The 3,643-nt window shown below is 40.9% G+C and overlaps 1 pseudogene; it reads left to right on the plus strand.

The window, feature by feature from the left end:
- The first annotated feature begins 2,746 nt into the window (after positions 1-2,746).
- On the plus strand, positions 2,747-3,142 carry LOC144245237 (cytochrome c oxidase subunit 5B, mitochondrial pseudogene; annotated as a pseudogene).
- The last annotated feature ends 501 nt before the right edge of the window (positions 3,143-3,643 follow it).

A 3,643-nucleotide genomic window follows, 5' to 3' on the forward strand; every position in this document is an offset into this window, starting at 1 on the left:
CATTTCTTCACCTTTTTTCAAGCATCATGTTATATTCTTTCGAAATTCTTGCCAGTCTGATGTACTTAAATAAAAACGTGATCATTGTTTTATTTTACATTTTCCAGACTACTAGTGAGGTCAATACCATTTCGTGTGCATGGACCGTTTGCATTTCCTCTTCTGGAAATTGCCTCTTGAAATCCTTTGTTCTTTTATTCTTTTTTTATTTTTTTTTATTTTTTTTAATGTTTTATTTATTTCTAGGAGAGAGAGATAGAGAGACAGTGTGAGCAGGGGAGGGTCAGAGAGAGAGGGAGTCACAGACTGAAACAGGCTCCAGGCTCTGAGCTGGCAGTCAGCACAGAGCCCGACGCGGGGCTCGAACCCACGAACCGCGAGATCATGACCTGAGCGAAAGTCGGACGCTTAACCGACTAAGCCACCCAGGCGCCCCAGAAATCCTTTGTTCTTTTTTAAAAACCGTAATCCCTTATCATTGCCTTACTGAATTAAAAACAGCTTTATTGATATATAATTCACATAACATGCAATTCGCTCATTTGAAGTGTATAATCCAATGCTTTTTAGTCTAGTCACAAACTTGTGCAACCATCACCACAGTCAGTTTTAAAATATTTTCAGGGGCACCTGGGTGGCTCAGTTGGTTAAGGATCCAACTTTGGCCCAGGTCATGATCTCGTGGTTTGAGCACTGGAGTCCTGTGTCGCGCTCTGTGCTGACAGCTCAGAGCCTGGAGCCTGCTTCAGATTCTCTGTCTCCTCTCTCTGCCCCTCCCCTGCGTGTGCTCTCTCTCTCTCTCTTTCTCTCTCCCTCTTTCTCTCCTTCTCTCTCTCTCTCTCCCTCTCAAAAATAAACATTAAAAAATATTTTCAATACGAGGTACCTGGGTGGCTCACTTGGTTAAGTGGCCGATTCTTGATTTCAGCTGAGGTCATGATCTCATGATAGTGGGATCCGGCTTCCCATGGAGGCTTCTTGGAATTCTCTCTCTCTCCCTCTCTCTGGCCCTCCCCCACTTGCACGCACTCTCTCTCTCTCAAGATAAACAAGTAAGCATTTTAAAAAAAGCAAATAAATATTTTCATCACCTCAAAAACAAATCATCCCTCCCTCCTGGCCCCCGGCAACCACAAATGTACTTAGTCTCTATATAGATTTCCTTATTCTGGGCATTTCATATAAATGAAATTCTAGAATATGTAGATGTTTATAGCTGGCTTCTTTCACTTAACATGTTTTAGAGGTTCATCCACATTCATTTTTATCACTAATATTCCACCAGGTGGGTATACCACATTTTGTTTATCTATTTATCTATTGGTAAACATTTGGGTTGTTCCCACACTTTGGCTATTATAAATAATGCTACTATGAACATTTGCGTACAAGTGTTTGTTTGAACACATCCTTTGAACTCTTTTGGGTTTAAAGCTTGGAGTGGAATTCCTGAGTTCAATGGTGACTGAATATTGAATGCTTCGAGGAAATGCCGGACTGTTTTCCATAGTGGCCACAATGCATGAGGCTTCTAATTTCTCCATATCTTTCCAACACTTGTTATTTTCTGGCTTTTTGATTTTAGACATCCTAGTGGCTGTGAAGTGGTAGCTTATTGTGATTTTGATTTGCATTTCCCTGAGGACTAATATGACAGTGTGTATATTTTTGCATTTCTATTGGCCATTTGTATATCTTCCTTGATGAAACATACACTCAGATCCTTTTCCCATTTTTATGTTTATTTATTTTTATTTTTTTAAAGTTTATTTATTTTGAGAGAGAGAGAGAGCTTGCTAGCAGGAGAGGGGCAGAGAGAGAGAGGAGAGACAAAATCCCAAGCAGGGGGCTGAATCTCACAAACTGTGAGATCATGACCTGAGCCAAAATGAGGAGTTGGACACTTAACCAACTGAGCCACCCAGGTTCCCCATCTTTTCCCCATTTTTAAACAGTGCTGTTTGTCTTTTTATTATTGAGCTGTAACAGTTCTTTATATATTCTAGGTATGCCCTTCTCAGATACATGATTTATAAATATTTCTCCCATTCGGTGTACCTTTTTGCACTTTGCGCTTTCTTGAGGGTATTTCCTTGAAGCGCCAAGTTTTAAATTTTGATGAACTAGAATTTTTTTTCCCGCTTTTGTTGCTTATGCTTCTGGGGTTGTATCTAAGAGTACTTTGCCAAATTCAAGGTTATGAAGATTCACTCCTATGCTTTCTTCTAAGATTTTAACTCATACATTAGGTCTATGCTCTATTTTGAATTGATTTTTTATATATGCTGTGAGCTAGGGGTCCAACTTCATTCTTTTGCATATGGGGAGCTAGTGCGAGTCCTCCTCCTATGTTCTTTTCCAAGATTGTTTTGGTTATTTGGGGCCACTTTTAATTCCTTATGAATTTTAAGAGCGGCTTGTAAATTTCTGCAAATAAGGCACTTGGGATATTGATTGGGCTATTGATTTATAGATCAATTTCATCTTAACAAAATTAAGTTAAATTAAATCTTCTAATACTTGAACATGAAATATCTTTCTACATATTTAGGTCTTTAAATTTTTACTTTAATAATTTTTTTTCAGTTTTCAGTTTACAAGTCTTAACACTTCTTTGGTTAAGTTATGACTAAGTATTTTATTCTTTTTGATGCTACTGTGAATGAAGTTGTTCTCTTAATTTCATTTCCAGGTCGTTTCGTTGCAAGTGTATAAAAATACAACAGAGGCTGTCTGTGTGGGCGTGATGGCTTCAGGATTACTTCACAGAGTTGGAGCACTGGCTGCACAGGCCCTCAGTCAGGGCCCACGGTCCCAACGGAGTCCCCCTGGTGTGCTCCATGCCACCTGGAGGCGGTGTTCCTACTGGGAGGAGGAGGTGGCTGGGCTGGAGGGGAAGGTCATGAGGGCTGCACAGAAGGGAACCCAACAACATGCTAGCCCCCAGGCAGCTTCAGGCACCAAAAAAGACCCTACTCTAGTCCCATCTGTCACCAACAAGCAAATAGTGCTGCTTCTGTGAAGAGGACAATACTGCCATCATCTGGTTCTGGCCGCACAGAGGAGAGGCCCAGCGAGGACCTAGTTGGGGACCCATTACGAGCTGGTGCCCCACCAGTTGGCCACTGAGCCTTTGCACTAACTTACTCAAATGTGCTGTAGGGACACCTGGGGGGCTCAGTCGGTTAAGCGTCCGACTTTAGCTCAGGTCATGATCTCAGGGTTCCGTTCGTGAATTCAAGCTGACTGACAGCGCAGAGCCTGGAGCCGGCTTCAGATTCTGTGTCCCCGTCTCTCTCTTCCCCTCTCCTGCTCGCGCGCTCTCTCTCTCTCTCTCCAAAATATATAAATGTTAAAAAAAATTTTAATTAAAAAAATTTGTGGATGTTGAGTCATACTTGCATTCCTGGTGTAAATCCTACTTGATCATGGTGTATAATTTTTTAAATATGTTGTTACGCTTGATTTGTTAGTATTTTGTTGAGAATTTTTTCACTCAAGTTCATAGTATTTATTGGTCTGTAGTTTTCTTTTATTGTGATGTCCTCCTCTGGTTTTAGCATCAGGGTAATATTGGCCTCATAACAGGAGTTTGGAAGTGTCCCTTCCTCTTCTGTCATTTGGAATAGTTTGTGAAGAATTG

This window comes from Crocuta crocuta, unplaced genomic scaffold, assembly GCF_008692635.1.
Source record: "Crocuta crocuta isolate KB4526 unplaced genomic scaffold, BGI_CrCroc_1.0 scaffold1015, whole genome shotgun sequence".
Lineage (NCBI taxonomy): Eukaryota > Metazoa > Chordata > Mammalia > Carnivora > Hyaenidae > Crocuta > Crocuta crocuta.